The following is a 22,814-nucleotide window of genomic DNA, read 5'->3' on the forward strand; positions in this document are numbered from 1 at the left end:
ACAGATTTCTTTACTGCTGGCGATGTAAAGACATGAGGGAAAAATCTGGCTCGTTGTTAAATGAACAAAATGTTTACCCTCCACTAAATTTGAATAGTCAACGAGGCACTGGACAGACACTGATCTGAATTGAATCTTTTAAAATCAGTTTTAAAAAAAAGCACACTCTTGTTGTGACGTTGAATATAATGGAGACAGTTTTTAATGAAAGAGCAAAGCGGTGCCTATTTAATATTCGTGGTACAGTCCTGACTTTGTCCAAATTTAACGTGCCACGCCATTTGTGGTTTTCATATGCCTCAAACGAATAAAGGTTTCTAAGGACTTTACATAAAACATATAAACAGATCAATTAACTCAGTAACCATTAGGCCGGCTAACTGATGGAAAGTTTGCTATATTACTTAAATATATATGGCGTGGCAAAGTCATATATGCTCTAAGGTGAGAGGGATCCTACTCTTTAACCAATCAAAACGTTATTATTATTATTTTTTTTTAACTAAGAAATAAACTACCTTATTATCTAAAAATAAACTATCTTATTATCCCAATTTGAACTAAAGACTTAAAAATAAAAACGCATCGCGTTTTGAAGAACACAGCCTTTGCGGGAATCTCTAGTGCCTCAAGTTGCAATGAAATGTCATCCTAAAGTCTCACAGCCAGAGAGATTTCAAAGAAAGTTCGAAATGTTTAAGCCATCTAGCTAAAGCGAGATATTTGGTGAGGCATAGCAAAATAGTTTTAAGACAAACATTTCAAAGAAGTTCTTCAGTTGTTTTCTTCAATTAAGTGTGGAAATTCATCGGATGTTCCTGTTCTTCTGATTACTCTATTTTTGAGACGTGATACTCCTTGGCGAAGGAAAATGAAACATCGGATCGGGTTGAAGGTAATGTACTTCCAAATTGACTTCACATGTAGAATTCCTTTTCCTGCAAAGTAGAAAAAGAGACGGATTTCATAACTTAAACATGTAATTCAAATCTTACACGAAAGCGTTTAAAACAGTAAGGTGTCCCTTTTTTCTGAAATTTGTCTTTGTTTTCGCTCTCGCTAAGAGGCGTTTTGAGAATGGGTGTTGACATTTCGTTAGCACAGTGCTTTGGATTTCTTTCTAAGATTTCAATATTCATTATACTCTATTTGTACCTCACAGTTTTCTGTCTTCTACCAATACTCTCTAATGTTGGAACACTGCAGTACATGAATAGAGAAAATAACTCGGCTATCAGGATTACAAGGTCTCAAAGTTCCCCTTACAAGAAGAGTTAAGCTGAGAGAAGAACTGACTGAACATCGCGATCTGTTTTGAGGTTACAGTTGTGCGAGCCAGTGTTATAGAGAGTCAAACATCCTAAATAACCTGGACATGGCTACTTCATGATTTTATCATAATACTTTAATTGCGCTTAAAACGAAAAATCTGGGGAATTGAGAAAAACACCAAAATCAACGCTACCTTTCCTTAATTTATTTAGCAAATGGGTAAAATGCACATTTAAGACCGAAAGCAGAGCAGCATGTTGACTTACCAATGGCAAGCAACAAAACAGAGGCGTTAAGGGCCACGAACAGGACATTTACAAAGATGGAGTCGTTCTTGCCCTCTCCTTGACTCTCATCCCAGTTTGTGTAAACTGCGCCGAGACAAACGTCAAAGAAAATGATCCAAAGAACAAACGTTTGCAAGCAGTCTTCAAACTTATTCTTGATCGGTCGGAATAAGGTGTAGATAACTCCAAAGATACTAACTGTCTGAACTGTAAGACCAATTTGAGAGAGGCTCTTTGATCCAAAAAGGAAAATGAATGAGATTAAAATCAGCTTGCGATACATCTCTGTGATTTCCCAAAACCAAAATTCCTTCTTGTAGTTTTCAAAGAACACTCTGAGTCCGAAAGAAATTGCTTCGTATTTATGGGACTCGCGATACTTGTAAGTGAGAAACAGAGCCAGAAGTGGAAATCCCACGGGATATAATGCCAAGATAGAAGCCATGAGCCAATACAAGTTGTGGCGAGGAGTGAAACACTGAATGGAGTGGTCAGCTCTCAGCAGGTAGATGCAGTCGCTCTTGTCGTCTGTAAAACAAGTCTCTACACATGCACCGGGAAGAGGTAGAATCTGAATAATCGATTTGCTCGTCGTGGGGTAGGTCGTCAACAACAATAGAAAAATATTCCGATAGCAAGACTTCTTCAAACTCTTAACTTCCATTGCTTTCTGGTCTTCGCCAAGGTCCTCCTTACTCATGATGTAGCGTTTTTTAAGAAATAGATACAAGAAAATCAAGCTAACGAGTATGACATTCATGACAACAATCATCGTAAACTTTCCAAGCTGATCAAGCCGTAAAGAAGTATGAATGCAACTAAGAGGGGCAAACTGCAAGATGTTCCCTTCAAATACTTTTAGAACCTTCTCCGTTGAGATCAAAATGACTGGCCACTGGACTTTCGCCAATGCCGAGAAAATACCGGTAATGACTTGGTAAAAACCAATCACAATCTTAAAGCACGACATGATGACATCTGCAACTGTCCGGTTGTTCTTAGTACGTTTCGAGTCACCCCAAAGAACCATTAGAAACACAGCAACAAAAAGAGCAATCACCAAGATGGATGAAGTAATTGTTACAGGTAACCGGGGACATTTCAAACAAGAGTTGAAGCGAAAATAGAAGCCTTCAGAGCAGGTTGCACACAGAGTCCCTTTATATCCTTGATGGCATTCTGAGTCAATTCCACCCTTGCAGGACTTTGCATGGAGACATTTGAGTGGCTTTGGAAGTGAAGTATTGAACGTGGAATACGATTTGTTGTAGTTTGGTCCAAAAGAATGTATATTGTTGACAAAACCCTTGAAACGCTCTTTTTGAGACTGGTCCGTCTATTCCCAGAAGTAGTTAGGAGCAAGTATTGCTGTATCTTTCTCACAAACAAAACCGTTGGGTGGACATGCTGAGCACCGGCCGAAACGATCCAGCCGATAGAAGTTGTGTAGGCATCTGCATGCACGATATTCAGCAGTCTCGTTGGAGATCGTACCAGGGAAGGAATGTTTCTTCTCTTAGCAATTATAATAAAGCATTCATAAAAAGGCTTTTCCTTGAATTCACTTCCTCTCTTCTCTGAATCAACCAAAAAATTAGATTTCACCAGCGAAATAAATGGATATACTTTAAAATAAGATATCTTTGGACTTGGCCGAAAACAAATAACAACAACGACAACAACAACTACAATTTGGCGAGTTATCTCAGCTTATCTTTTTATTCTCTAAATAGGGTTTCTGATAGTCCACTACAGTCGATTGTGTTCTGTGACTGCAATATGTTAAAGAAATCGCTGTGACAGTCCTTTCATTAGAACGTAGTGTCACATAGAGCGTATTTTAATGAAAAAAAGGTGCAGTTCGCCCAAAGCGAACACTGCACTTACCATACGGACATGCCACGCAGTCGGTAGCTTTGGTTCCAGGACTTCGCCGTTCAGAAACAAATGTACCATTACTGCATCTTTTACATTCAATTTGTCCCATTTCATCCTGATAAAAGCCACCTGTCAAGAAATCATAAAACAATAATTCAGCTCCACGGGTGAGTTGTAAGAGATTCCAAGGTTAAATACAATTACAGAGTGGAAACATTCTTATAAATATTAGTGTTTTTGCAATGTTTCAAGTTATTCTTTGTTGCTTGCTTTTGGTTATGATATTGAGAAAGTTGAGAAGGATAGATTTCCTTCCAGTGGCCGAGTAAAGTGGTTATAAAACTCTACTTTTAAATTTCAAATCGTTTAACGATATGGCGCCTGTTTACTTACAGGAACTTTAAGAACCTTGTGATTCTTTTGTAAATGTTACTTGTAGCACCAAGATAATATCCTCGGTTGCATGGTAAAGGAGTTTTATTCATATAATGCACCAGTATTTTTGAATTCTTTTTCGGAGGTTATGAGGAAGTGCAAGTCGTTGACCTCCTTTGAATTCTTTTTAAACGAATTTTTGTAGTTGACATTATACAGTTTCAATTACTGATGGGGCTTAGACCTTTCTCGGAAATATGTTTTAGTTAATATTCTCTTCTTCATTGTTTTATCGAATAACTTCTAATATTGAAAAGCGCTGTTGGATTCTTCGTAGACGCGGCGTTATCTAAATCTTTTACGCTAACATTTAAATCATTATTTACAATCAAATAGGTGATCATTCTCATTACCTGCAAAACACTCCAGACAGTGGTTTTCATCATTATAAATGTAGGTTCCAGCTGGACAGAGACTACAGTTTTTATACCCAGTATAAATACGTAAAAATCTCTTAGAGGTTACACACTTGTGGCACACAAAACCTGAGCGTATAAAGCCAGAACTGAAGCGATATTGGTCGTTGTCCAAAATGACGTGCAGAGATGTCGAGGGAGCACACTCACTGAGAATAAGACAATGATAGTTTATCAAAAGCTCGCTTGGAAAAAGCATTATAAGTTTTCCCGTGAGAAGAGAGACCTGGAAATGAGATGACAACTAACCCATACGCGCGTATTGGATTTGAGGTATGTTTAAACCAAGTGAAGCGCAAAACCGAATTGGCTTTAACTTTGAGATCATGTTTAATAAGTGCAAATAGTTAAAAATGCTCTATGAAATGTGTGCTTTAAAAAAATTCACACAGTTACCATGTTTTTGATGCATGAAGCGAGTTTTCATGACAACGTCGTCTTGCAGAGGCGCATGAACGCTAGCTGTTTTCAAGACTTGTAGTGTTTCATGGCTAGACCGAGAAAGGCTTTATTTTATACCAAGGCTGACTTTTAATTCCTACACATATTGAATTTCCTAAGTCAAAGAAGCCACTCAATTGATAGTGAAGATGTCCATCAACGGAAAATAGTAACGCTGATTCCATGGGGTGTACAAAAAAAAAAAAATGAAACTTAAAGCATACTTACATTTGTGACACATATTTTCCCCGAGGCAGCTGACGAAGATTTTTACACGTCAATGACCTGTAAACAATTTGATTGTTAATAAGTTGAATTTAAGCTGATTGGATGTAAGACGCAAAGTGATCATTATGAGAATGATGGCTGCAGTAATAAGTCAAAAGGCCCACGTGGCCAAAGCAAATTCAGGTTTCCATAGCTTTGAGTGACTTGAGGTTTTGCTCCTTCGCTCGGATTAGATGAGAGTCCATTGCCTGATAACTCCCCTCCTCCCCTCAAATTACTCGACAGTGAGAACTACTTAGGGTACAAAACTCGACTCGTGATAGACTATACAAATAAAGCTAGAACACAACAAGTGTAATGATAATGATGAATATAATGATGATAAAAATAATAGGTGTGTTTCCGCGTGAAGGGTACTAGTTATAAAAAGCGAGTTCTCGCGCATTTCTTCTCTAGTAAAAATTTTACCTTGATTTCAAGCAACTCATAAATTTTATCTCAAAAATCAAGGTTGATTTTAACCTTGATTTCTTGATTTCAAGGCCACTTGAATGTTCTAAAGAGAGCGTGAGAATTATTATTTTTAACGATTCTCTTAAACGATTCTCTCGAACTGTCTCAAAAACGACTTCACAATTTCTCTTATTCAGTTTGGCTTAGAAAGCATAAAAACAACAGTGTGAAACGACATGATCATTTTTACAAGTGAAACAAAATCACGTTCTTTGGTTCAGCAAACAGAAGGTAATCACGTTCTTAGCTTTAGCAAACAATAGATTATCACGTGAAAGACAATATAATACACTCCAGATCTCCTTAACAACCAGTGCGAGTGAAAATTTATTTCTTAATTACTTCAAGAGCATCAACTTGTTAGGGAGATCTGGAATGCGTGCTATTGTCTTTGACGTGATAATTTATTGTTCGCTTAACTAGAATGTGATAATCTATTGACGTCACAGTAACCTACAAACGCTTATTAAATAACTAACTGTGTTGAATTTGCATGTGTCGTGAGACGAGCAAACAAAACCCGTTCGTCCTCTTGTCAAATTCAAATCTTACTTCGTTATGTTTACGAGCGATGCGAGCTTTTTTCGATAATCTTCCCTTATATGTTCCTTTATAGCGTCAACATCAACCTCAGATGGGATTTTTCTATATGTATGGAAGTGATATCATTCCTTGGTGTTATTTTTTGCAACACAGGATTCGGTGGAGAATAATTTACCCTTTCAAACTGGCTCCCGGGAATGTCAAAGCAACCAAGAATGCTTAAGGATTCTCCATTGCATAGGTTTTCATCCTTGTCCAAAAGATCACAGTGGACAAGATAACTGTTGAAAGAAGTAAATCGACTGATGGAGTTTTTTCTCTTACAAACGCTGATCAATCGCGAGGGGTAAAGCATCATCTCTATCGAGTTTAAATCTCTTTTTTTGGGAATTAAGAATTGTCATTGATTCATTGAGACTGTAAATCCTTTTTCTTCACTTACTATTTCCTCAAAGGCTTCCGTAAGGCTCTCAAGACTGTATTTGCAGAGTATGGCTGGAGGAATAAGTTGAATACTTGAATTGTCTTTTCTATCGGAGATCGATATTTCTCCTCTTCTCCTCAAATTATACCATGAATTATAGAGCGAACAAGACAAAAGTCTGATATATTTCGATTTACCGATAGTATGATCTATTGAATCTGCAATAATTGTCACAACAACCATTTTCATTATAAAAACAATAAAAAAAGTTTGAGTGGCTAAGATCAGATGAAGCGAATAAAACTGCAGATAAAGCTGGGACAAAAGCCTGGAAGGACTTCAAAGAAAGATGTCCAAATGCGGACCTGAGGAAGTTCAGTGCGCAAGTGTCGTTCGATGACAAAAGACAGGCAACATCTGAAGTTTACTTAAATCGATCAGATAGAGTTCAGAAGAGCGTCTCAGGATCAGATAGAAGATATTGGGATGATGACACGAAGAAGCCACTCGGAATTGGAGGTTTTCCTCCTGAACTCACTCTTAGCCTTCGGCCGGGCCCCGAAGGGGCTAACCGAATAGGAACAGAGATACCGGCAGTTCCATTTAAAGAGAATGCCGTCAGCTGCTTCCACGAGGAGATTAAGATCTTTGTCACACCATATCAATACTTCAATGCAAAATTCAGAGCAATATTCACAAGGACGAAAATTCAGCGCTCTTCAGGAGCAGAATCAGAGCGATGGCTCGTAGGACCGAATATGAGCTATGGGCTTCAACAGCTCAACTTCGCAGTATGGTGCGCATAGACAGGATGTGGTGGATCTCGTGAAATTTTCGATAAGGTTCCAGAACAGATCAATTCGTTTCTGATGTTTCACATCTACTTCACAGCCAAAAAGATTTTCTTTGAGATGGGTGGAATTCAGAGTGAGTCAGCTTTTCCGGGTGACCCAACTTTCAGCCAGATAAAATAATAATTATGACAGCCATCGTTCAAACCAAGCGCTGGGTTCCACTCCAAAGGAGGCGATAATCACAGTCTCGGATCTGTTTTCATCTATGCGACAAATGCCGGCCCAATAGCAAACTCAGACACATATCCGACAAGTTCAGTTATGAGGGTGGAAAAGCCAACAAGGGAAATCTGATATACTTCATCAGGAATGATAATGCGAGAGTTGAGAGGCAATTCCACTTCTTCATGGCAGACAAGTTAGAAAGTCTGACGCAAGCTGGGATGGCGAGACTGAATCATTCGATTGAGGCATTCATTTTCATTCACTCTTAGTTCACAAGTCAATGTCAGATCATCAATCTTGGGTTCATCAGGAAGCGAGAAAGAAGCTCAACGTGAGTTCCTGGTATTGGTTGAGAATGCCATCAGAAAGCTAGACATTTGGAAGAGCGTTCAGAAGTTTCAGCGTACGATTGATGAGGCTCAAGTCCGCCTTGATCTTGCAGTCTCAACAGGCATTTGGCTCATGCCCTCAAATCTTCTTCCTAACACTCAGAGTATGGCTGGGTATAATAACAGCATGAAGAAGGGAAGTTCCGACATGAAGGTGGGAATCAACCAATCAATCTTCTTTACGAGCAATATGCCGCTAGTGCGAGAGACAGTGAGAAGACATGAAATCCCGACATCACTGAAGTGAAGGTGATTGTTAAAGGAATAAAGGTCAACGAATAAAGTTTTCAGCCAAGGAATGGAGGAAAGAGATATGTGGGGAGAGGTCTCCAGAAGATTTGGAAAGGAAAACAGTGCGATGAATGCGACAGACTTTTATGCCGGAGACAGATTCGCTCTTTTCATCGATCTCAGGAGTACGAGAGACAATGATCTACATGGAAGTGGATTGAGATTCATGGATACAAAAGAAGTAATTCAGCTCGCAATTAATCGGGTTCGGGGAATGTTAAATGTCACATCTTCATCCACTTGGATGCTCAGCTCAACATTATCAACAGAAAGCTTGAAAGCGTGACTTATTAATGAGGTAAGCCATCATCACACACCTGAGCTAAAACTTTTTTCAAACTGTTTGAAGAAAGGTTCAAATGAAATTTTTCTTTCTCAGTTCATGCCTTATGTATGCCTCAAGATTCTGAACGTCATATTTTAATCTTATGAGAGTCACTCCTTTTTTTCACACTTGTAATTCTTAATCTCATCTGATTTACAAATTCCTTATATGTGCGATAAAATGGGTTTATATATCTATAATGTTGAATCCCGTCGTATTTAAAAGCTAATTTCAGTGTATCACAAGATCCATCTAATTCAAGAAAAAATCCTCTCTGACGATTCATGAGCCACGAGGGCCTGAAAATAGGAAATTTCTTTCTTAATAAAAATTAGTTATAGAATTTCTCTCACTCAGAATAATTTATCTGATCTTCTCTTGATGAAGGGTCTCTCTTGATCAATTGCATATTTAATAGCGGAAGAATTTGATATTCCACAATTTTTTACCGCCTCCCTTATTATGTCAAAATTATTTTTGGATAGCCACAACCGTCAGAAAAAAGGCCGCTAATTAGTTATCATATAAAAGGACCTCTTGTTGCAGCGTTTAAATCACCCCTGATGAAGGTACTAGACAGGAGTGTCGAAACGTTGGGTCTATGAATTGTAACTTCTTCGGTTACATTCATTAAATCTGCAAACCAGAGTAGCATGGTAGGTGTATCTCTCACCCAGGATCAAGTCAAGAGGCTTTCTGAACAAGAAGTTGAGAAGTACTTCAAGAGATATGAAGCTTTATTGTCTTCAAAGACTTGTGATGCAATGGTTGATACATCTCTTCAGCTCTTGCGTAAAGCATTGGTTCATCTTCTCCCTGTTGATGCAGGAAAACTTCTGAATGGCTTGAAAGATAACTTCATGGTAAAGAGAGAGCTCGGAATGATTGCCGATGGATTGAGTCTAAAGTATGGAAGCTACAGGTGCTGCTCTTCTCAGTGCCAAAAACGTTGAAGTACACTTGATAAATGATAAGGAAAAGGATACTACTTGTGAAGAAACTGAATATTATGAACTCATCTATGGCCCTGAATAAGAACTTGTATAACGTACTTGAATGAGAACTTCAAATTCTGTATCAAAAAAATAGAATGGATGATAAAGAACCTAAGACTGAAGAAGGTCTGGTTAGCCCTGAAGGCGCCAGCCACGGAGCGGTTAGCCCTGAAAGGCTGACCGGGCTGCAAAATGCTCAACATGTGACTTTAAATGATAAAAATAAGACAAAACCAAATAAAGACCCAGGGCGTGTCGCAGCTGGAAAAAAGCTTGCTGAATGCAACAGAACAGTGAGAGGGGAAAAGAAGGAGAAAGGAGGTTTAAAGCTATCCGAAGATCCAGGCCTTGAACTGGCAAGCCCGGAGGGGGTAGGCACCACAGATCCAGGTGTAGGATTATAACCAGAACAATCATCATTCTCGCTTTCTCGTATTCTTTAAGTAGCAAGTGTCTACCGATGACCGATTAGGCTACCTTGACTGGATACTAGAATTGGATGAGTTGCAAAGAAATTCATCAAGGAACCGATGACTTCTGATCCGAGTTCAAATCTTATGAACTATGTGAACTTCACATAGTTCATAAGATTTGATCGTGATCGCTGCATCAATCGCGATAAAACAATAGCTTGAAGATCAAAAGATTCTGCCATCTTAAAAATGTTTAGCCGATTTACAATGAATTTAATTAAGTTAGCAGCAGTCTGCGCAATCATTGAGACTGCCTTAATATTCTATGTCAGTCATATAGAGAAAGAACCTCGTCAAAGGTTTAATGATGAATACTTGTCGTTGATTTTCGAAAATAAAGATGAAGATGCCGGGAATCCAAGCAACAAAGTTGCAAATAAATAAAATGGCAAACATAGCAATAATGATTGGAGGAGCGCTTATCAATGCGATCGCCTTTGTTCGTGAAAGCTATCTCGCAAAGTGTTTGAGTGGAGACCAGAATAGTGCTGTAGAAGAGGAGAGGCATGATCTCGCTGTAGAGGAGTACCAAGCGGCCTTTGAAAAGAAGCAAGAAAATCGAACAAGGCTCCTCTATTGGATCGCAACTAATAACAGGGTCAAGGAATTTTGTGGACACAGATTATGCTTTGAAGCTGTACAAGAAAGTGCACAATCAAGAGCTTGATCTGAGGGAACCAAAACTTTTCAACTTCTACAAGCCAAGTGTTCAACAAAAGCAAGGTGAAATCATCTAAGTCGGGGGAATCTCTATGCCACTGGTAGGCTGGAAGATGGTCAAAGAACAGCCACAGATCTGGTCTCTAAAGGTCTAAAATACCGAAAAATCACTTGTGAATTAAGGCGAGCCTGCTCTGTACCATTTGAAAGATGGACCAAAGCGTGGTTTCTTTAAAGAAGAGCTTCAGATTATTCCCCCTGAAACTGAGTTACCTCCTGAAGGAATTCGTTGATTTGAAACAAAATTAATCAACACCCCCATCATTCAAGAAAATGATTTCAGACTCTCTTCAGAAGTCGCAAGTGAGGCATTCAAGTGGGCTTGAAATCAAGATTGCTTTGTTAATCTGCCAGAACTGTTTTATTTTTTTTTCAATCAAGGTTGTTTTCAATATGCGCTAGAACTGTTCTTTGAAATCAACCTTAATTTTTGAGGTGAAATCCATAAGTTGCCTTGAAATCAAGGTTCGATACGAAATACGCCAGAACTCGCTTTTTATAACTACTAGGGTGCTTTCGTATTTTCGTAAATATACCTCATTTTGCCTCATGTTCTTTGGTGTGTTCGAAAACATTTTTGGAAATGATTATGATAACTTATGGAACTCAGCAATATAAAGATAATATATATAAAGTATTCCGGATAATATATAAAGTATATCTTCGAGTGCCTATAATCTAGGTGTCTACTACTTACTTCAATTTCTAGTAAAAAACTTTAGAGCGTTAGTTTAAGCCATACGGCTTGACTTACACTTTGGTATGGATTGTAATTTTGTCGAACATTCCATCTGGTAAAAAGCTTAGAGGATTATCAAAGATGGTTCTGAAAAATAAAATATCTACTCATTACACAAGTGACGATTTGATAGACATTGTAAAAGCTTGTTTGTTGTTTCCTTCTGACGTCCAGCCGACCGAAGAAAAAAGAAAATGTTCAATTCATGAAATTTATCTCCTTTTCAGAGCTTCAAAGCAAATCAGTCAATTGTCAATTTACTCACAACTGCTCCAGTACAAGTCTGTCAAAAGCCTTGCTTTCAATAGTTTTGATTGCGTTACTGTGAAGAAACCTGCAGAAAAAACATACGTTTCGGTGATCTTCTATTCTCAATCAAACTGCTTTTGATGAGAAAAGAAGAAAAGGTAACCCTTTTTCTAACTAACGGCAACCGGGATACATCTTAGAAACCGAAGCAACTCATATCTCATGGTGTAACTTGTAATGATATACTACGATACACATGACACAACATTACATGACGTGAGGAAAATCTTAGAACTAAAGTTTATTCTTACAATGATTCCAGGCGAGGGGTTTCATCAAAAACGTCTACGGGAATAAATGTAAGCTTGTTTTTGATTAGCAGCCTATAAAATAACATTAAAAGAAAAAAACATACGTTTCGGTGATCTTCTATTCTCAATCAAACTGCTTTTGATGAGAAAAGAAGAAAAGGTAACCCTTTTTCTAACTAACGGCAACCGGGATACATCTTAGAAACCGAAGCAACTCATATCTCATGGTGTAACTTGTAATGATATACTACGATACACATGACACAACATTACATGACGTGAGGAAAATCTTAGAACTAAAGTTTATTCTTACAATGATTCCAGGCGAGGGGTTTCATCAAAAACGTCTACGGGAATAAATGTAAGCTTGTTTTTGATTAGCAGCCTATAAAATAACATTAAAAGAAAACTCCTTACTTATGAGAAGACTGATCATGGACATGACGTCATACGCTTGCCATTCATAACAATTACATAGGTAAATAAATTAACAATTGTATAAACCAGTTAACTAGCCAAATGATTATTTTTTAATCCGCAACTACGGTTTCTTTAATAAAAAAAAAAAACAACAACAACAACAACATTAATTGGTACGAAAGTCCTATATGGTCTTTATGAAACGCACGTGACTCTTAAAAGTTTACAACCGCGCATACACACTCACTGATCAATGGAAAGCACGAGCACGTTTTATCTCAATTAATTTTGTTGATACTAAGAAAATATTAAATGAGGCTGAGCATGATATCATAAATTATCGCTTATGGAAAAAGTTTTGGAAACCCCTTTACAATTCACATAGAAATACTTACAGTGTGGTCAAACTGGAAAGTCCGCTGAATGTGCGTTTGTTAAGTGATGATGAGTGATGTTGTTGAAAGTTAGCACCCTAAAAGGAGGGGAAGATATTATACTCCTGAGATATCAAACATAGAGCAAGGCCGGTTTGCAGTCTGAGCCACTGGAAATAAATCTGTATGAAACTCTTTATGATGTCCTATTTCGTTTGTTTCATTTTAGATACGTGTTTTTATCCCTTGGAAATTGATATGAGTTGTTCAGGAAAAAGGTTGTCACGAGCAGTCTACCTTTGAAAAAAATATAGGCATGTGTAGCATGCAAGAGTTATTTTTTCGGCTGGGTGGGTTGAGATGGGGCACTTTGTGTACCTAATATTTTCATTTTTGTAACAGGAAAAGAGCATAACCTTCAAACGGACGAAAATATCGCATTACTTCACCTTAAGAGAAAGAGAAAACCTAATTTATCTGAACTCAAACAGGTATTTTGTGGTCTATTTTCTCTATTGTCTAAATACATCTTAGCAAAAATAAAATGCCTCGGTGCCAAATATTCAAAACGTAAGAGAATAACGAGAAAAATTCGCTATCAGTAGAGTTTGTTTTCACGTGATTTTTTTTTCAGTGGGGCTGGAGAATGCTGTTCGAATACATGATTAAATGCAGGTTGTTTACAAGGAAATGACGAGTGATAGGGCGAAGTCCAATTTGGCAAAGTGGAATTTGATTGGTGGAATACAATTCAAGCACGTGAAAAATTGCCTTATATTCATATAGTGCAGTGATTAGGTATGTTCTAATGTACTTAGACGTAAGTTGTTTAAGGGGCGTGTGAGTTGTGAGTAAAGGAGCGGAAAAACTCGTTTTATCTTAAAAATGACACAAATGATGCAAATAATTAGATAAATCTCGACCTTACTCGACGAGGCTCTCGCGAAGGCCACAAACCATTAAACTTATAATTGAGCCCAAAAATTACAGTTTTTTGTGATTCTTTGTGTACAGCCCCCCAATTCCATGAGATCATTTGCAAGAAAACAATTTCCAAACGCTGTCACTGGTCCAAGATATCCTTTTGCTGTAATATGACTGTGCGAGATATATACCCTAATACGGCAATCTGATTTGTGCCAGACACATACCCTAAACGTTGTGATTGGTTCAAGATATGCAAATGCTGTGATGTAATTGGTACGAGATACATACCCTAATGTGGCAATCTGATTGGTGCGAGCAACATACCACTCTACTAGCATGTGTTTGTTTCTTTTTTTGAGAGGCGGCCATCTCGACCTGACTAATTATTGATTGTATTGTTCCATTTGGGACAAGTGAGCTGATTACTTTCTACTTTGGTTTTCATATTTTACTTACAGAATGTTTAATTTATTGAGTCTAGAAAACACATTGTCAGGTAATGACTGCAGCTTGTTGAACGACAAATCACTGTGGAAAGACGAGAAAAATGAAGTTGTCGAAAAGAAAATAGACGCTCAAGGCCCAGGGAGACGCATTTAAGTCTTTATACCCTGACATTATACTGTTCTCTAGATATTTCCTAAGGTGCTGACGTGGAGAACTTGTTTAACAATTACGAACTCCATCAGTTGGTGAACATTTCCTCTATTCTCATGGCCTTAATGTTTGATTTTGGGCTGATATCGTGGGGAGAAATTATTTGCTGGTCACAGTTAGGAATCAGAGGATTAAAGTAGGAACCATTCTAAATTACAGTAAATGAATCAAAGATCAAACACATATTTTCTGTACATTAAGTGCTTCTTCCTTTTTTGTAACACTAATCAAAAAGAGTCACAGAATAACAACTCCATCATGGTTGTTGTCATCGCGAAACTAATTGTCATACTTTTTGTTGTGTGTATTACGTTCACGTTTTAATTATCTGTGAATGTTTGTGGGTTTCCTTTGCTTTATTGTGTACTTGTTATTGATGTTTTTACTGTGGCGTAATGTTATATAATTATGTCAAGTAATTTGTCAGTTTTTTTCATATTTTAGTCCTGTGAAGTTTAGTTATGTCCACTTTTTAAGGAGTAGCGTCGTTATTTTTGTTTTTTTGCCCGTAAAGCCATACACCGTTAAGGTAAATATTTTTCTTTATTGTGAGTTTGTTTGGAAGTTTTCGTTCTCTAATATGTATTTTCCTGCTCATGTCTAGTGCCTTAAGCGTGTGGATATTTCTAAGTAAATGATGAAAACAATTACGCATGACTTCGGTAACAGTTGTAGTTTCTGTTACTCACAGGCTCACGGTTACTTTAGTATTCTGAAATATGTTCGGTGGAAGGTGATCGATCTTATTGTTGTCCAACAATCTACAAAATAAACATAGCATTTTCAGACCTTAGTAGAGCTGAAGCACACTTGAATATAACCCAAGGCTTCCAGAAGAAAATCATCTGGTTTCTTGCCAAAGAACCCAAAATGAAACATTCAGTTGAAGAATCAAGTACTTACAGTTCATACACCTCTTCAATTCCAGATGTGACAATTCTTGATAAATCTGTGATTAGATTGCGTTGCAACTTTCTGAGACGAAATAAGAGTCAAAGCAAGTAAAGTCAAATTGCTGATGCTGATCAAGAAAATATACTCTCCTGTGGTGATATAAATTTTGGTTCAATCAAATGATAAAAAATACCCATATGGTGGCCACACCCAGGCAGTACAGGCTATGTGTATGACGTTCCGTTGTCTCACTCGTTTTGTTTTCTATTGTCGTTTTAGTTCGGACTGTCACCAGAGAGGTAGAAAAATAAATAGTGGAATAAACCAATCAATAGATCAGTAGATAGAAAGTGTATCAGTGACTGCTAAAAGATAGATGGAAATGTAGCGGAGCTCGCAGCGCACGCAGCGTAGCATATTCTCTATACTGTCCTTTATACATTTCCTGATGTCCTGGCAAGGAGAATTTCCTTTATTCTCATAACCTCAATGCTTGAAAAGAGAATTTAGATGCTGGTCACTCTCAAGGATTAAAGAGTTAATAACTGTACATATTTTATATGTTCCTCGCATTTGTTGGCAATCAATGGTTAATGTTGTTCGGAAAGCAAACAAAGGAATGAACAGAAGACAGTAAAATGAGCTAAACTGTAAACTTAGTTTATATCAAAAACTCATTTATATCAAGTCTTCTCGTTCGGTGTGTAAATCTGCCGATTCGTCAGTAATGGCGACCAGTAGAAAACTGATCATAACAATCCGCCTCTTGGTGTTTACAAGTTGTGGAAATGGTTGGGTTCAAATATAACACAAAAACTTGCCTGTAGATAGTCAAATAAAAACTTTTTATGTACCAACAAAATTTATTTGTTGCATTAAGTGTTAACATGTTGCAACAACTCCATCTTCCAGTAAATTCAACTAGTGGCAAACACGAAGAGACACCATCTAAAAATTTTTGAACCTATTTAATATAGCCAAAAACAATATCAACTCAACTTTAAATTAAAAAGAAAACTTGATTGCTGTTTGGAATTGATTTCTGTGATGTGGAAATGAAATCCAGGTATTGTCTCAAGTTTTCTTGAAGACATCCACATTATATGCAGTTACACCAGATGTTACCAAATTGATTAAGAGAAAATATCAGAAAAAGACTTCGTGTATATCCAGCCAGAGGACAATCATGAAACAAGAATAGCCGAAAGCGAAAAAGGTTTAAAACATTACAGGTAATAAGTCATCTTTGTTGCTATTCCGACACCACTGCGTTCTGTTTAGCTACAGACAATCACTTAACAATCACTCGTAACACTTGGATTAAGGTTAAATATTGAGTTTTTTTGGGAGGAACGCTCTTTTTAGGAGTGAGATTTTTTGCCTTTTTTGTCGGAGTTGAAATAACAAGTTGCAGTTATGTAGAGAAGATCTCTACATTCGGTGCTCTTAAATGTGTTTTGAAGCTGTCTGTCTTTTTTACGTTACATGTTTGCTCGTGGAGACGAGTTCATCTCGAGTTAATAGTATCGCTAACACGTTCACCTTGCCCAATACATAAGATAAGATTTCTTTCGACGCGTGACAAAATGAAGATGGTACAATAGCTACTTACAATAAATTAATTGACTTACGACCTTCCAAATCTGGTACAAATGTCAGCTTGTTGTTCTCCATATAGCTATACGATGAAGCCAAAAAAAAAAGAATGTAAAGGAGTTGTAATGAGCTCTGATCAATTCACAAACGTTCCTTCTTTTTCTTTGCCTTTTAATTTTTACTTCCACAGTCGTTTTCAATTTCTTTTCCATCATAACTCGTAATTAATCAAGGGTAGTAGCAGTCACAATCGCATATGTGTTATCTGAAATATAATTGGCATGTTGCAACGAGTGACCGTTTTTTTATGATATACTACAAAATATTTCTTTATTTGCGCCAATCACCGACATCTTTTCCATTTTACCTGTGTTTTATGAAAGCATTTTTAAATCACTTACCATCTTTGGAGACTTTTAAATTGTTTGAAAATGCCATCACCTATCGTCTCCAGCTCGTTTCCTCTAAGGTACCTATAAGCAAATGTAAAGAGAATTGAGATATCTTCTGGGAGGCATAGAAGGGTGGGAGAGGGGAGAGGGGGGGGGGGGTGGTATTTATGTTGTTATATATATTTACGTAAAATGAAAGTCGATAAAACTCCCAGTCATGGTGGGTCAAACATTTCAATTAAAAAGGAAAATTAAGTATGCGAACTATAAGAGGTGTTGCCCCTGGTTTTGACCCTAGGTATAGTAAAGATTTCCATTGTCCACAGAGTAAATGACGTATATTATTCCTTTAAAACTCGCACTTCCCAGTACCAGGGAAAGAACAGCAGTGCACAGCCAACGTACTTACAAATATCTGAGCTGATCCGTTAGTCCGTGCATTGTACCCTGGTGTATATATGTCAGCTTATTGGAAGACAGATCACTGAAAACGGACAAATTTCAAACAATAATGTGACGCTGCTTATTCCAGGTTGATCTCAACGAAGATAAACCTGTCTGTAATGGTCCGAGGTCAAGGATCAGACGAGTTAGGTGTACGCACTACAAAACCTATTATCAGATATTTCCCCTTTGTTGAGCTCAGACTTTGCAAATTGAATAACAAAGAATAACATTACTAATTCTGAACAGGTTCGCTAAAACTCCTCTAAGTGAATATCGTTTACTTTCCTCCTCATTTTCATTTCCATCTTTTAGTGATCTGTGTAAAACAATTTGAAGTTACTCCCAAATAAACGAAATATCCTTAAGATCAATAAGGATTTCAATCTTTAAAAAGCCAGCTCATATGCGATTGTGAATTCCTAGCGTATTAATAGGTAATGTAAATGAACTTTCGGTGCACTTTTTAAAATCTAAAAACATGGTAGTTGGTAAAGCTTTGTAGTCATTTCTTAAAAAAATAACTAATTGATAAACACTACTTACAGTTCGTGTAGGTGTGACATTGCCCGAAAAGTTCCATTGACGATATTTTCTAAGTTGCAAGCAGTCATGGAACTACAAAAGTAATATGAGAAAAGTCAGTGTGGCAGAGAAGTTTAATAAAGACTGTGTTTCAAATACTTAAAGGGTGGTATTGGCTAATTGAAGAATGCACTCTAAAAAATATGGGAATAACCATAATTGGACAGAGCGGAACATTCCTATACAATTTTCAATATGCTTCTCTGTCGGGCCAAAACTATCTGTTCCTAACCTGTTAAACTTAAAATCAAGCTTGTTTCTCAGAGATGAATGCAGGTAATACCTAACAAATGCACAGAGTTTTCAGTGAAAACGATTATTCTTATTCAGAAGTTATATGGCAAAGAGGGGTGGTTATGTAGTGATTAACTGTGTTTATAAATACAGAAATTTAATGGTATGGTAATTTTGGATGTGGATGCAACGTTTCTACGAATACTCCTTTTCGACAGCTGTTATTGACGCCGACACTCGACTCGCACAAACTTTCAACGTCCCACGGAGCACCTGCTCGTCAGCAAAAACCATTCGTTTGATAAGGAAAAAAAGTCCTTAACTGAGAGTCCGATTTTAAAAACACACAGTATAAGGGGCGATTCAGATAAGACTGCACTCAGCAGAAATTCCAGAAGAAAAGTAGGCAACGATCAAGAAACAAAACAGCAGAATTTCCATATCACAGTGTACCGCAGCGAATTGTAGCAGAGTAGAATGCTTCAGGAGGTAACAGTCAACTTCGGCGTCTGAATTAAACTAACTATGCACAGATGAACTAGGATTTACTTCGAATGTCACTAAATCGTGAGACAAACGTTCATCATGATAATTTTTACTAGTCGGTGATTTGAGGAGCCACTGGACTTACAGATGTGTCAATTTTCAAACCCAGCGAAGATGTCTGCTGGCAGAGAAGGTCCAAGCGGATTTCCACCAAGGTATCTGTAAAAGCAAATCGTTTTAAACAAGTTTTAACTATCTTTGATTCCATATAGGCCGATATTAGGTGCGAAATTTTAATTCATATAAACTGTGATGAACTAATGATGTGAACTGTGATGAACGAGTATTTAGCGAATATCTCCAACGATCATCTGCTTAAAGCATCCGAAAATAGTTTTTTGTGATTTTTAAATCATCTAAAAAGGTGACACTTACAGTTTGTGAAGCCGTGTTAATCCTTTCAGAATGACCTTCACATCAGCAACTGATAGTAAGTTGTCACTGATTTTCCTAAACAAATACGATATCCAGTGGGTTAGAATAATTCACGCAGCTTCATTTATACTACGATGTTTCATACATCCATATATCTATCTCATGGAAACAGCTCACCATCATTTTATTCACAATGTGAGGAGAATACAAGCTGAGAGCAATATTTTAATAGTAAACCTGGAAGTACTTTGATTCTGTGGCAAACAGATTTGAGAAGCACTTCATCAAATATAACTCACAGATGATGAACGTTTTCTGGAAGGTAAAAACTCCCTGAAATTGAGTTCTTGGAAAGGTATCTGGGAAGAAATGATAACAGATGTCATGAAATGAAGGCAGGAAAAACCAAAGAGAGAGAGAGAGAGAGATAGAGATAAGGGGGGGGGGGGAGGGAGGGAGAGAGAATTATTAAGCTATTAAACTATCGATCGATTTAAGGTCGCACGAGATCGGAGTCTTAAAAATGCTTCCCACCTGGCAAAAAAGTTATATTTTTTTGAAGTTTGCAACGAAGCTAGGGATGTACCAGGCGACTAAACACACAACAGTTAGGATACCGCCCACTATGAGCGGGCCGAACGGAAGACTACTGCCCGTCCTCGAAACCAATCAGATTGCAGGATTTGTAGAATAACACCCACTCACGCATCGAGAAAAAAATAATGCGCTACGCTATCTCGCTGTTTTACCATAAAAATAGCTAAAACAACTATTCGCCTCTGCTTTGGTGGCTAGCGACGGATATTTACCGTGCCTCTTATCCACCAAGGTGAAAAATTGTTTATCAAAATAAAGCTAACGAAAATCGAAATAAATAAAAATAGTTGTAAACTCTACAAGGATAGTGATTTTCATCAGCCTAACAAGATGACAATGGAAAAAAATAATGGGAAATAATTTTTCACTCGTTTTTTTCCAACCACATTTTGCAAACTGTTTAAATTTAATCATTGGGAATTTCCTTACATTATTTTAAGTTCCTCCATATTCCGGAAAGTGTTTTGAGGAATGTGTCGCAGTAAATTATTTGATAAGTCCCTAGAAAGAGAGAGAGAGAGTTCATGAAAAAAAAATTGTTTGATTCTTGGAAGATTAAGCATAAAATTTTCCATAAGCCAAACGTTCCCCTTAGAGAGGATTATTTGTCCTTTCCTGTTTTACTTATAATTAGAGGGAGGATGCTAGTATCCTAATGATCAGCTAATACGGTCGAGATTAAACAGCACACAGATAATAGTTTAACTATTGAACCAACAATGAGTACTCAGATATAACTTGTAATCAGATGGTTAATTCTTTGATTTATTTGCGTTTTTAAGGTGGCTCGGGAGATCTTTCAAACTTTTTCGCAACCGTGACAAATTTTTCTTCTGGATGTGCCAGATATATGCATTACCTTTACCGCTGTTTTCTTTAGTTTAATGAGGTTTGGCTGGACTGTGCGAATTGTCTAATCAGCTATCAAACTTTCCTCACATACAGACACAATAAGTTTGGCTAACTAATCTTCAAACTTACTTCCGTCAAATGGACTTGTTTTTAAATTTTTTTGTCTATTAACTATTAAAACGAAAAAGTGCTTCGCTGTAAGAGAAAATCTTGTCGATCCAATACCAATTTCTCATTAACGGAAACCATATCCTTTTACATTTCTTAAGAACTCACAGTTTATTTTTTTAAATTTACTTTCATTTACAACTCACAATTTCTTTAAAACAGTCAGGTTCCTAAAGATATCTTCCGTAATTGAGCTCAACGAACAACTTGAAAGATCCCTGAGTAAAAATTAAACTGTAAGTAGAAATGGTAATGATCATAAATTTGAATTCTAGAGGAGGTAAGGTCCGAAAGGAATCAATAAGCGACTATCTGAATTAAAAGTATTTTAGTTTAAATAGACACATAGCGTCCAATTATTGAGTTTTCACAGTCTTATGACTCTTCTTATGATTAATTTTAAATCGTGTGTTTGTTTTTCCTTTTTCCTTTTTCCTTGTTTGTTCGAAAATCATCTTTGCTTTTGGCTTTTTTTTTCCTATAGCTCTGACCAAGACTCCTTAGCAAGTCTGCAAAATTAAAACTACCTTCGTCTAGGATGTGTCTACAAACTATTAGCATAGTAACAAATATGAACACAAAGGAGACGATAACAGACCCTGCAGGACACAGGATGACGAAGTGTCTCTATCACTTACAGTTCTACTGTATTGTTTGGGATTCCGGCCGGTATGTATCCATGAACTCGACATATTACTCTTAGCCGAGTCCCACCGAACTTGGTACATTGACAGATTTTTTGGCTGCAAACGTCACTCTTACATGGTGTTACAAACCACAAGACCAAGATGACCTGTATCACACCAGTGAGCATCGTTACCCTGGCCAGAGCGGTTTGCTGGAAACACGAATACCTAATAAATAAAGACTTATTCAAAACCTTTATCCGTCGTTCAAAAGCAACATGGCTTACGTTGCGAGGCATGTTTCTCCGGTAGATAAATTAACATTCGCATATGTAATCACTGTTCTCAGTAGGAATAAATCAGTTTTATCCAAATATTTCTCTGACAGGAAGCTGTGAGGTCATATTTCTTCTACATCAAAAAACTGCAAATTGGTCTCTCTGAAATAAAAAGAAAAAAGAGATTTTTCTACGCCGTTGAAAAGCTTATCCATCTAATAAACTCACCTAGATATCTCTCACCACCAAGTATCGACCTCTTCGAAGAATGTTTTTGAAGTTGCAGAACTTCCTTCCTCGTATAGACCTCTTGTAATATTTCTCATTTTCTATTTTTAACAATAAAGGATCGGAAGCGGATATAATTACAGTATTGAGCATATAAAATCACTGTTTTCACCAGGAATAAATCAGTTTTTTCCAATTATTTCTCTGACAGGAAGGTGTGAGGTCATTATTCTCTTAAATCAAAAAATTGCAAATTGGTCTTTCTGAAATAACAAGAAAAAAATGATTTTTCTACGCTGTTTGAAAGCTCATCCATCTAATAAACTCCCCAAATTTCTCTCACAACAAGTATCGGACTCTTCGAAGAATGTTTTTTTGAAGTTGCAGGACTTCCTTCCTCTTATAGTCCTCTTGTTATTCTTGTCATTTTCTATTTTTAACAATAAAGGATAGAAAGCGGATATAATTACAGTATTGAGCATATATAATCACTGTTTCCACCAGGAATAAACAGTTTTATCCAAATATTTCTCTGACAGGAAGCTGTGAGGTCATATTTCTTCTAAATCAAAAAACTGCAAATTGGTCTCTCTGAAATAAGAAGAAAAAAGAGATTTTTCTACGCTGTTGAAAAGCTATCCATCTAATAAACTCACCCAAATATCTCTCACCA

General features: G+C 37.1%; 1 pseudogene; it reads right to left on the reverse strand.

The window, feature by feature from the left end:
- Positions 1-200: 200 nt before the first annotated feature.
- LOC131794459 (putative leucine-rich repeat-containing protein DDB_G0281931) lies at positions 201-22,039 on the reverse strand (annotated as a pseudogene).
- Between the last annotated feature and the right edge of the window lie 775 nt (positions 22,040-22,814).

This window comes from Pocillopora verrucosa, chromosome 4, assembly GCF_036669915.1.
Source record: "Pocillopora verrucosa isolate sample1 chromosome 4, ASM3666991v2, whole genome shotgun sequence".
Lineage (NCBI taxonomy): Eukaryota > Metazoa > Cnidaria > Anthozoa > Scleractinia > Pocilloporidae > Pocillopora > Pocillopora verrucosa.